This window comes from Passer montanus, unplaced genomic scaffold (assembly GCF_014805655.1).
Source record: "Passer montanus isolate IOZ18808 unplaced genomic scaffold, ASM1480565v1 scaffold10, whole genome shotgun sequence".
Classification (NCBI taxonomy): domain Eukaryota; kingdom Metazoa; phylum Chordata; class Aves; order Passeriformes; family Passeridae; genus Passer; species Passer montanus.
This window is the reverse complement of record NW_024356505.1, coordinates 27994616-28007682: the sequence shown is the minus strand read 5'-3', so window position 1 is coordinate 28007682 and position 13067 is coordinate 27994616.

The window sequence follows — 13067 nt, the reverse complement described above, 5'->3', positions numbered from 1 at the left end:
CTTTATTAATCTTAGAATAAATTAAATCAGCTGCACCCTTAAAAGGAAACCTCTATATGTCGTGACATGGAATATTGAAATCTCATCTAGCTTGTTCCGAATTATACTTGTTATTAACTAGAAAATTGTAACCTGAGGGTCTTCATTTGAAAATGGCAGGATTTATTATTGACATAATTTCTTTAGCTGTACAAAATAGGCTTTTTGATATTGCTCAGAGCAATGTGTGCAAAAGTTAGCTTAATGAGAATTATAATTTTAAACTGAGCATTTGATTTTATGAATACTGTATGTTACATTTCACATGTGTGACAAACTAAGCATGAAATGAGTAAGGTTTTGAAGCTTCTTACTGAAGTAAATATAAGGTACTTGAAGACAAAAGATGAGTATTAATATTTCTTTATTAATAGAAAGAAATTAATTCTATATTTTACTAATTTAAAGCTATTCAACCCTTTCCTTACTCACTTCTTTCCACTGGGATTTATTTCCCTATGCACTTTTCTTTCCTGCTTGCTAAAATGTTGTAAGCATGGTTTTTACAGGTAGAACGTTCTTTTGAAGTTTCATCAATTCAAAGATGGATGTGTTAGTTTGTGTGAGAGCAAGCATGGAAATTGGTCCTCTGTTCATACCAGTTTACACTTTCACCTTTTTAAAATAAAGTTTATGTGTTTTCCATTACCTGCTACATGTTGCCTGTTTCATTACATTCACATGAATATTGAATATTCCCCCATTTCCTGGAGGCCCAAGGAAAGTCTTTGGAACACTTAATAGTCTTCTTTTGACAACACAATAGTTGTTGCAAACAACTTCATAACTTTGAGATTTTTTTTTCTGTTGTTCAGGGTTCAAAATAAATTTGTTCCACCCCCCGCCCACTTCCCAGCCATCCATTATTTTCACAGTGATTACAGAACTCTTTAAGGAGATATTGTCAGAATTTTTTTGCTGTTGGAAAGTATCTCCAAAATCTGACTATATATTTATTCTTCTTTCCCTCTCAGCAGATATTTTTTAAGTACTAATGCCAGGTCACATCTTTTTGCACATGCATTTGATTTTCTGTAACAGCATGTCAGTATTAGGCTGCAAGGTTTTCTGCTGTGTGTCTGTCACTTAGAGCATATGTGTAGTGTGCAACATTTGTCCAGATGTAATATGCATAGAGGGGGAGGAATAACATGAGGAAAACTGCACTCTAAACTACCTGTATGCTTTTTTTTTCTAGTGTGCAGAAGTGCAAAGTAGAGTTTTTGCACAATCACTTGTTTCCCATCTGTGTAAACACTGTCTGCAAGAAACAGATGGAAACCTTCAGAAATAGTCATCAGGACTATGTTTCACCAATGAAGTTCCTGATTGCTCCTGCAAAATACATTTTAAGTGTGTGGCACTTACTGCTCATGAGGGGGGAAACTAGAAAGCAGAACTTGCTTTCAGACCATGTACTAAATATGGAGGCAACTGTGGGAAACTATTTTTGAGTTTCATCTTCTATCCCCACCTCAAAGGGAGGTGTATATGAAATTCACAGCTGGAATTTGGCTACACATTCAATCCTTCGTGGTAGGTCCCAGTGAGCCAGACCAAGTGGTGTCATAGAAGTGCAAGTTGAGTCTACAGAAAAAGTACATGTAATGCAAAAATTTAAGGCTAAGAGTTTTGTCATACCATGGCAGCTTTGACCTCTCTTGGCCAGCTCATATTATGTTAGATTTGTGTGAGATACAGGACAATATTTAACCAAATAAATACTCTTTAGTTTCCAACCTACCACAATCTTGTATGATGAATCCTGAGAGAAAAGCTAGAGCTTAACACACTGCAGCAGTGGTCTCAGCTTTACATGGCTACTGATAAATAAGATAGCAAGGGAACTTATTTCTTTCCATATTGTTAATAAAAAATTGCCTCCATAAAGTTATAGATTTTCTGAAGGGTAGAATTTACCCTGTTCATGTAATGTACAGCTGAGTTCTGAATATTATTATTAAGAATTTGGAGACTTGAGCTTTCTCTTCTTCAGCTTTCCATGGCCTGTAGTTGGTGCTGGTCTGGAACCAAATGTCTGTGAGTCAAGCAAGAGTCAAGGTGAGACTCTCCTTCAACTGTGCAAAGAAATTACAATAACCCAGCTGTGGCCAATTGTGTCACGTTTACTCAAGAAGCATCTCACTTGATTCCAAGAGCATAAGACAATGAAAGGTTTACTGGGATAGAACTAGCAATCTGTGTTTTCCAGATGAAGTTGGCAATATAGTTTTTCCATAGAATACAAGTTGATTATGAGCTCCCTTTGAATTTAATAGAATCAATAATGTTTAAAAGAGGAACTTGACAATAACATTGTGCTTCCTCTGATAGCTTTTCTTTTTTTTTTAATTTTAGGAGAAGGAAGTGAATTCTCACTTCCTCTTTCATTGAACAACTTATGTTTCTACACTGCACTATTGCAATATACAGTTGTATTATTTTTAGTCTATGGTTATAACTAATATATTAAATGCTGTCATATTTCCCTCATATGATAGCTTGAGTGCCCATTTGTCAACAAAAAATAGTACTGTTGCACAATGATGCAGCCATCTGCTGACCACAACAGAACTTTCTGTGAGAATAAGGAAAAACAAGCTTTGACCCAACAACAGAAATTAAAATCACTCACAGTGAAATTAGTTTTCATCTCTCGTATTACATCTGAACATAATTCAGAATGTGTACTCTTCACATTTCACTCTTCAATAGTATTTTTGCTCATTTTCAAATGAAAATCCTTTGCAGAAGCATTTAGATTATCCCCAGTTGACAGAAACTTTTCTAAGTACAGGTAGCTGTAGTTGAATAGCAAGTACTACATTATCCTGGATTAAAAAAAATTTGTTGCAGAGAATTTTTAGAAGTTTCAGAAAAATAACATGTGAAGGCTGTCCTAAATTTTAATAAATGGGCAAAGAAGAGATGAGGGCTTATGAGTCTATAATGAAAGAGAGGTAGTGTGGAACGTGGAGAGTACATGGAGGAACTCGAAAAAGATCAGTAGTTTGTATTTGATAGAAGTGGGAAGCCAGTGCCAGTTAAGGAATGCAGAGACAAAACGGTACAATAAAAGTATTTGGCCTAGAAAATAATTTTCAGAGCAAGAAAGAATAACTGAGAAGGGGAAGACCACGTCAGGAGACCGTGGATAAGGATATGAAATGAAAGCCTTGCTTCAAGCTTTGACGTATGGAAAGAGAGCACCTATTTTAGAGGTGCTGCAAGAAAATAATTAGCAATCTTTAGACACACCTGGCCTGGGAAAATCTGAGTCAAAGATGATGCCCAGTTTACAGCAGAGAAGAAAGCATGTGGAAGCAAGTATTTTCTTAAATCTTCTTAGGCTCAACTTGAACTTGAGTTTACAGCTGGATAAAGAGACAAATTGAAAAACATATATTGCAAGTGAACCTGAAACATATAAATGTGCATTCCAAGTAAATTCAGCAACTGGCATGCACTGCTTTTTTAAAGCAGTCAGTATGGTCATATACACAGTATACACTTGATTTGTTTCTTTTGAAGAGTAAAGCAAACTTTGCCTTGGTGGTAAACTGTTGTAAAAGTAATAAAACTTTCAGAGATCAATGCAGCATCTTTAATCATAATTTTCTTCTGTATTCAGGTTTTCCTTTTCCATGCCTTATGATGCATGCATACAAAAGGAACATCCCATTTATGTGAACATACTCCAGAAAAAAAGTCTTCAACATTTATAACTTTGTAAATATGTTCTTGTATCATGAAGTGAAGATAGTCTTGCTTGACAACACTATATACCACTTTTCCTCTGCAAGGATCGTATGAAATGAAAAATAGAATCCTCTTCAACTAAAAAAGAAAAATTTCCATGGGTTTAATCTCTCTTATGAGCTTCTTTTCCTCTAGTAACTGTGGGTCTCACATTCCTTCCTTCTAAAAGAAGCTTGTTCCTTCCCTTAAAGCATATAAACTGATAAAGCAAGGGAGATGAAAGTGAAGGACCTAAACAAGGGTGTGGAAGACTTGAGCTTGAGGTTTTTCAAGTCTGCCACTGGATATTTGTAAGCATGTTACAGGTGGCATTAAAAATGACCTAAAAATGTCAAAAGAGTTAAATGTTGCCACAGATTATAAAAAATATTTGGGTCCATTAGCTCTGTGACTGTGCCTGAATGCCTGGAAGTCTGCACCTTAACTGTCTAGAAATCAAATCATTATGGGTGAGTAATGGAGAGAGAACACTTATTTAAGTCTCAGATGTGTTCTGAACATTCCTGCACTGGGCTGTGACCCTCTCACAAACTCTGCCCAGGTAAGCACCGCAGAGATCTGAGCAGGTGATTTAAACACAGCCCTGAAACTCTAATGAAGCTCCTGAAAATACAAACACAGGATGTAAGTGAAACTAATGTAGTACATGAGAAGAAAGACACATATATTTAGTCTGCTCAACAGCCTTTTTCTTTATAGAAACAACTTTTTTTCCCAGGTTAATATTATTTCTAGAAACAGAGGCCAAAACAAACACTCTCCTTGGACTATTTAATGAAAATCTATCTTGAGTAGAATAAACTCAGCTGGGTCTCGATCAATCAGTGTTTGAAACATCTCCAGTTTTACTGTTAATGTGATTTTTTGCCAAAATCTTGGGCTTTAAATTTATTTTAGAACTACATTGTTGAGGAAAAGTCTTTGTAATTGATCCTAGACTATTTTTGGGATTACCAAAATAATGTCTTGATGGTGGGCAAATAGCCATACTGAAAAAAGATCCCAAAATGTCTCACAGCTTGGAGCAAAGATCAATGTAAACTGTTTACAAAGGATATTTGAGAGACCATCAGACACTGGAGCACTATTGAGAAGAGCCTGGTGTGTTACTGTGCAGATTTCTGCCCTAGGAGCCACAGAAGTTAATTTGCTTGTCTTATGCAGCAAGAGTGTGCTTCCTTTCGCAAGGAGAAAAGCAAATCCTTTTTTATAGAAAGGCACAAAGAGAAGCTCATCTAGGGTGTTTGTTTCAAGAGCTTTTGTAATTGCTAGGAAAACACAGAGCACCTGATTTATATCTGTAGTAGAGCTCCTTCACATGAGGCAAATGAGGATTAAGTCTACAGTATTTAGTAGCCTAAACAGTCATAATTTACTCATTTTTCCAAGAACAACTTCCCTGTTCTTAAAACTGCAAGGCTGCATATGGAAATGCACAGATCTAAATTGGTCATGCTGCCTGTCTTTGCAGAAACTATTCACAGCTATGCCCTTTCCTTTGGGTATGTCTGAAAAACTTTTCCTCTACACGAAAAACCTCAGCTGTTCTTGGATGAATGAAGATAAAGAACTGGAAACGTATAAGCACTCCATGGTATCACTCCTGTGCTGTTTCTCCCATTGTTGTTCTGGAAAATTAGAAATTGTCATAAAATAAAAGAAAGAAAGGAAAAAAGTTGACTTAGTAATTATTACAATTGAAGTTTCTTCCCATTTTCACCCTGAAGGCAAAAGGCACCAAGATGCATTCCTATCTTTCTTGTAGCTCTGCAGTCTGGCTTTTTAAAAAATTACATTGTTAAAATATGTGTGCATAAAGATTGTCTATCTGTCTTCTTATTTGTTCTCTTTGGCAGCCTCAAGACTGGTGATATTTTTCAGTATTAGTAAAATATAGACAACACTCAAGATTTTGTCATTTTCAATTCCAGGTTCAAGTCCCCATTTTTAACATTTTATACATTTAGTGACTGTATGTCTAAAAAACAAACAGAAAGATTATCAGATTCAGACCTGGTGTGTCTCTGGTCTGAAGTGTCCACTGGAAGATTTCACATAGGTTACATTTAATTTCTTCAGTTTTGGCCAGTGCTTGATGTAGTAATTGTTTCTAACTGTTAGACATAAATTGATTAGAAGGAACATTGCCCAAAACTTTTCAAAATATTAAGTATATAATTCAAAACACAGTTGGTTTTGGTTTGGGCTTTTTTTTTAAAGTTTCAAGAAAACTAATCTTAACAGAATCTGTCAGCTAAAGTAAAATATAAACAGGACCATTTTGTCCTGCTTCCATGCTGACAAGTCCTGTGCAGAAGTTTTGGAAGTGAATTAGATTTCTTAGTCTGTTGTTCTTTATAACATAAGACAAAATCCTCTACACATACAGTCTGTAGTAAGCCAAATATTTTTTGTTTCTAAAAACATTGTTTTGTGATTTGAAGACTTTCAAAGATAATGAATCCAGTGTTGCACTCAGCCAGGAAGTTTGGGGCTTTTTTCCTGCTTTGGTTTTCTGCATGACACCATTTATAGCTGTGGGTGCTTTACCATTCACTCTAGTGAATCCGGGACCTTTCCCTCATTTTTCACTCATATTAGCTTTTAAAAATATTTTCTTTAACCACCACTTTCCTTCGGGGTCTTTGATGTTCCAAGAGTAGTTGGTACATTTTAGTTTGAGCTACACCATAATTACATATGTTTACTTTTGCAGGGGGCATGGAGTGTTGATAGGTGGTAACCTGCCCACAATTTATTTTATACCACATATTTAACATATAAGTATGTACAAAACCAAAACTTTTATTAAGACTGTAAAATAAAACTTTCATGACTTGGGAAATGCAAAAAATTAAGGTTGATGATTTAAATTAATTTCTGTCAGATTTTTTGCAAACATCTGAATATGTATTGATGCAAACAGTTAAAAACTGGCAAAAGTATAAAAACACTCAAACCAGATTTTATAATGGGAAAAATCTGAGAGTATTACTAGCTAATGACAGTTTCTGCTACTCCTGTAATGAAAAATAGGTTAGATTTGAGGTTATCCTCTGGCCATTAGAAACAGTATATGGAAGGAAATATAGCAACTAAACCAGATAAGTTAGATATCTCTTGCACTTGCTGACATTGATTTAAAACACATTATTTTTGTACAGCTAGGGACCCTGCCCCACAACTCTTGGTAACCTGAATGTACATTGATGTGATTTACCTCAAGCAGATCTTCTGTATGAAGACATGGGAACACAATAAAGTCTTCCAAAACTTAGCTCTACAGCCACACAAGAGAAATGTTCTCTCATCATTTGCATGCTTTTCCCATTACCATGATATAGGGACCCTGAGGAAAAAGACAAGACTCCTTGTTAAGGTGCTTTGATCAGGAGAATTTCTGGGCAGCCTGGTGACCTGTGTTTAACCAGAAGCCTTCAAGTAGATATGCAAAAATGTCAGTAGAATGCAAAAAAAGGAGATTCTCTCTAACCAAGTATGAAACCATTAACAAGAATTCTGTGCTGTGCTTCTAATGCTCATGTGGCATTACTGAAGGAGTGCAGTCAGCAATTAGGGGAACAGAAGGTGACTCAAAGATTATTATTACTTCAGGAGGCTGAGACTTGTAGCACTGAACTAATGCTGACCAGCCAGTCTAGCCAAGTCTGAGATATTTTTATCATTGTGTCATCCAGCTATGAATGCATCTCTTGGAAACACTGTTCTGTTGGCATGTTTTCTGTCAGAAGTTGCTGGTTCACTGAGAGTGAAACATTTCATGAAAGCTTATCTCAGTGAGCCTTATAATGGAATACAGATAACTTTTGATAGTCCTCTGCAAGGCGAGTCAGCTGCCAGTTTTCCATTCAGTCAGATCTACTCCTGTGTGATGGCCTCTTCCTTGTCTCAGGGATCCAGGAACACAAGGACCTCCTGGTATTCAGGGCTCCACTGCTCTTGGAAAAAATTGTTGCTTTTTAGAAATGCTGTGAATCCTTGTTTCCCAAATAACACCGTTAGTGGAATGTTCATTTCCTACAAAGTGTTTTAACAGTTTTCTTTCTAAATTGGGACAAATTAAAATTTCAAACTGGCAAGATTTCTCAGAAAATGCAAAGTCTGAGCCCTGACCAATTCAAAGTATTCACAGCACACTGCAGCTGTAAAATCCTAGATTATGTGAAGTGTGAGAGCCTGAAGGTTTATCCACAGGGCAGACACAGCTCACTTGGAGGAAGCAGTTGCAACACAGAGCAAGTCTGCAGAGCTGCGTGCAGCCCTGTGAGTCAGTGTGGAGCACACTGACACACTGATATGAGGCAGCAGACTGTTTTGCAGAGAAACTACATTGGGCTGTGAAAACAATGAAATGCTATTAGTTTCAAGCTGTGGTGTATGCATTCTCCTGCTCAGTTTTAATACAATTAAGAACTACATTGTGAAAAGGATCTAGTTTTCTCTCAGAAACTGGAGAAATACATTTGCATTTTCTGTCTATGGTCTATTTTGACCATAGATGTAGAAGTCACAAAATACTAAACTCGTACTACCAGACTAATTTGATCTGCTTTTTTTTATGAATGTTCACAAAAATTATTTCAGGTGATTCCCTAGAATTGTTTGGATAACAGGTCATTCCCAAAATTATTTAGAAAAGGAGATTCTTTATTTGTTTGTAGCTACACTGCAGAACTGTTGCTGCTGCTTCTGTGCAGGTGGCCATTGACAATTTGTGTTATCTGAGAACTTTGGTATTGATCTTCTCACAGAGAATAGTTCTTCTTTTTTCCAGTTCTCAGTACCCATATGCCAAGGTAACAACTTCTTCTTGGGTGTAATTTAACAACAGTAAAGTATGTCCCTTGAACTATACTGTTTCCCTTTTCTATTGTTTTCATGAAACCCTGAAATCTTGTTTGGGACGGTGGGGTTGCTTCAGTATTGCCATTATTCAGCAGTTTCTACATCTTCTCCCTTTGGACAGCTGTGAGTTTCCCCATTTCTTTCCCCATGCCATTTAGATGGTAAATTGTTACTTGTAAAGGGCTGACAGTCAAGACATCTAAGGGAGGCTGCTAGTTCTTGATGGAGGACGTAGCAGAGAGAAGTACTACTTCAGTGACAAGGCTCTCTGCTCTTTCATCTAGTGCTTCAGTCATCTAAGGTACAGTTACAGGCAAATTAGTCATCACACATCACTGCGTGCCATTTTGCATGACCTAAAATCATTCAAGGAAGGAAGGAATAAAAGTTTGGGGTGTATCCATTTAGTATTGCAGACTGTTTGTAATGGCTGTTTTAGGCAAAACTTGTCAATCCCTTGACACGCACTATTACCAGTTCAACTATTATTAGTTCATCTATACTTTGATTAGGAATCTGTTTACAATGTATGGAATTAATTTCTTGAAATCCAACCTAGAAATAGGAGTCTGAAGACTAGTGGACACTGAAAAGAATTTCTAACAAGAAACTTAGCAGTTCTGAAAATACTGAAAACACCTTGGGATTTAAATCTGCTAATGTTCTGAAAAACAGTGAAGGATACAAGGCATTGAGCAAAATTAGATAGTTTCAAATGCTGCCTGATAGCAAGTTAGATACATTCTGGCAGGATTTGTTTCTCCTTAGTTTCTTTTTCTTTCTTAGCTAATGTTCGTGCAAAAATCCCATTAGTTTTAATGGCAAAACTCAAAACTACTCCCATGTTTTTCATCTGGCATAAGTATTTATTTAACTATCAATCTTCTTTGGTAATCAACATTTACTAAAAATGACAGCAATGCTTGGAATTTTAGCCTAGGAAAAGTCTTGTAAAAAATAAATAATTGAAAACAACCAGACAAAAAATACTTATTTTGTTCTGGTTTGGGTTTTGATTAGAGAAAAATGCGTATCTGGAAAGGTATGCACTGTAAGCAGTGCTGCTGGATGTAGTATTAATTCAAATTGTTAAGTTAAGCATGTCTGTAAGGCCTGCAAGATCAAATAATTGTTCAACATTGCTATTGTAAAAGATTGTGAAAGGTGGGAAAATAATGTGGGGTCTAGATTTAGGTACCTGGCAGGGATTTTTTTTTCCAAAACTGCTGCATGGTTAAACTAGAAATTTAAGAAAAGTAAATTATGTTGAGCAGATGTGTTATGGATGACTGCTTTGGATGTATTTTGTCATCCATATTACAAAACATCATCCAACTCCAAACGTTATTCAAAAATGCTTAATACAGGTTGTCCGGACTTCTCAAAAAACCGCACGAGAAAGAACATTTTACTTCATTCGGCTGCCTCAACAAAGAACCAAGCGGAGGAAATGTGCCGCTGAGGTTCGGCCGAAGCCAGTGGCCTTTCAGGATGCCTTGGTGCCTCCTCCGGGGTCACTCCGCGGTCCCGGGAAGCGCCGCAGGGAGCGAGCCCGAGCGGCAGCGGCGGGATGGGGACGGGATGGGGACAGCGACAGGACGGGGACAGGACGGGGACAGGGCCAGCGCGGGGCCCTGCTGCCCTCTGCCGCCCGGCCCGGGAGCGCCGCGGGCCCTCCGCCCCCGGGGGCTCCGCAGAGGATGAGGAGATGAGGATGAGGATGAGGATGAGGATGAGGATGAGGATGAGGATGAGGATGAGGATGAGGATGAGGATGCTCCCGCAAGGGTCCCGCTGGCCTCGGTGAGAGGGGTCCGAAACGGGCAAAGCCCACCTGCCGCTGCACGGGGAGCGACAGAGCCGCTGCATCTACTGGAAGATGGGGCTAAGTAAATCTGGTTTGGGTTCTGTCTGGGTTTGTGTGCTGGTTCAGAGCAGCAGGGCTGTTTTGCAGCGATTACCCCAGTCCTTCTTGCCTGTCACATTCAGTTTTGGCACTTGCAGAGATTGCTTTTTTGGGGAATCTAACAGGATATGCTCTTGTCTGGACAGACACCAGTGCCTGACCAGGGCTGTAGCTGCACAAACCAGTTCTGTATGAATTTTAATTATTGCCAGGTCTGAAGAACACTCCCCAAACTGCAAATAGTGTAGATGCAGGAGCCCCCTACTCACTTCTTTGATCTGAACTGCTCCTTTTGTGCCAGCAAACACAGCCAATCTGAAAAATGCCATGAAAAACAAAAGTGTTGCTCTAAACCATCTTTCAAACTCATGAAGTAGGGAGTCCCTCTCCTTACATAGTACCCATGCAGGGAAGGAAAGCAAGAATACAACAGGTACAGCTTTATGAGTATTTACAAACTGGCTCGAGTTTGGATGTTCTGCAAGTTTGCTGGGTGATTCTGGTACCTATGCACCTGTAGACAGTACCTACAAATAGTGTCATTAGCTGATAAGCTCTATACTAGACATCAGCAGAACATACATTTTGACATGTGTCACTCCATTTAATTGATGCACAGCTTTTCAATCATAAGGGATGGCATCCATGTGTTTATGCTGCTTGTCAAACCAGTGGCAGCATTTCTCACTGCTGCATTCTGTGTTAGAGACACTTCCAAAGTCAAATGTGTGAATCAATATTCTTGTTGGCACTATCAAAAAGCATTTTTTCCCAGAAAAAATAATTTTCCAGACAAATAATAAGGCTCAGGTTTGAAGGTAAATTCTATTATTTTTTGCATTGGTATATAAAGAGCTCAAATTCAGAAGAGTTGCTCTTGATCTGTGTAGTGTCTGAGAATATCATGCCTCATGTCATTTCATGAATTATTAGCCTGAAGTTGTAGCCACTCTGGGCATCATCCCCAACTCTATAGCCTTTTTTTATGGCATTTCTGAAGATGATCCAAAGATGAGTTTGTATCTTATGTAGCTTTATATGTACTGGCACAGATCCTCAAAATAATAAAGCTGTGATAGCAATGTACTGGCTGCAAAACCTATCAAGGAACTAGAGAAAACACATAGGTATTCATTTAGAAGGAAAAAAAAAATAGTTCATGCAGAGCTCCATACTGGAGCTGGGCTCCAGCTGGGCTGTGGATTCCCCAGAGGGACAAGCTGTGGAAGTTTATCTCCATTTATTCTATGCCTTTTTTTATAGACCTACTGCAAGCCATAGGAAAACATGGGCTCTCTCAGGAGCAGTCAGCCCTGGAATTCTACTTCAGTTGAAGGTCAAGGCAAAGAGTCAAGGAGCTGTTGGGCATTTCATGTAGGATCTGATCTGGCAGAGCTGACAGGTATCCCTGACCCAGGCAGGTGTTCTGGAACCCGGCAGGTCACCAGCCCTGCAGAGCTCAGCAGGGGCTACAACCCCTGTGTGTTGGAGTCTTTACTGCTGCTGCTGCACAGGGCATTTCAGTTTTGACAAGCCAGTGTTTTCAACGTAAGAAATGCTTGGTCAAAAAATGGCAAGCCAGTTTGCAGGTGATGTATTTGGTATGCTTTTCCAGTAGCAAGGGAAACAGCAAATGAATCAATATGAATTTAAAAAAAAATGTAAAAAAATTTTAAAAAGGAGATTCCCAAAAAGTTTCAAACAGTTTTTGTAGGGAAAAATCCCAAAACAAATAAACAAACCAACAAAACAATGCTGTTTCTCCTCTTTCTTGTACAAGTGACAGCAAAGGCCCTGTGTGAGAGCATTGCAAAGATACTCTGAAGAGGTTTGACATGTATGTGAGCCCGTGGATGGAAGGAAGCTGAAGCTAATGAATCAATAAATAGAATTTTCTTAGTAATAGTAATTATTCTGTTCATAGCTATTGTATCTGTGCCGGCCGACTTCCCAAAGCGGCGTCGCAGTTAGTGCTGAGCTGGACACATCCTCGGTGTCGCTTTCCCGCGGTAGCATGTGGAAGAGATTAGATAAGCGAGGTGGCTCCTGCTGCGGGAGTTATTCACGCCTCGGAGCGCTTGAAAGGTATGCTGATCCTCACACCTCGGTGTGAGCGCTGCCAGAAACAGCCCGGGGAAGCTGCTTTATCAGAAAGCAAACACACACGGGCACGGCCACATGGCTGCTCTGCTCAAAATCGGTTCTGCTGCGGCCCTCGGCAGCCTCCGAGAAAACGGCACCTGCGGTCGTGGTTAGCTTTGATGGAGGTTCCTGACGATCGAAGTGGGAACCAAGAAATCCAAACCATCCGTAACTTTTACGGCCGCGTGAAATTTTCTTTACTGAAAACTCGCGTCGCGCGTGCACTTTACTCCTGTTGGGTTTGAGGTTTTGATTGTGTGGCTTTTGGGGTTTTTCTCCTTTTTTTTTTTTTTCCCCTGAGGCTCAGTAAAAACCTGTTGGGTTTGAGGTTTTGGTTGTGTGGCTTTTGGGGGTT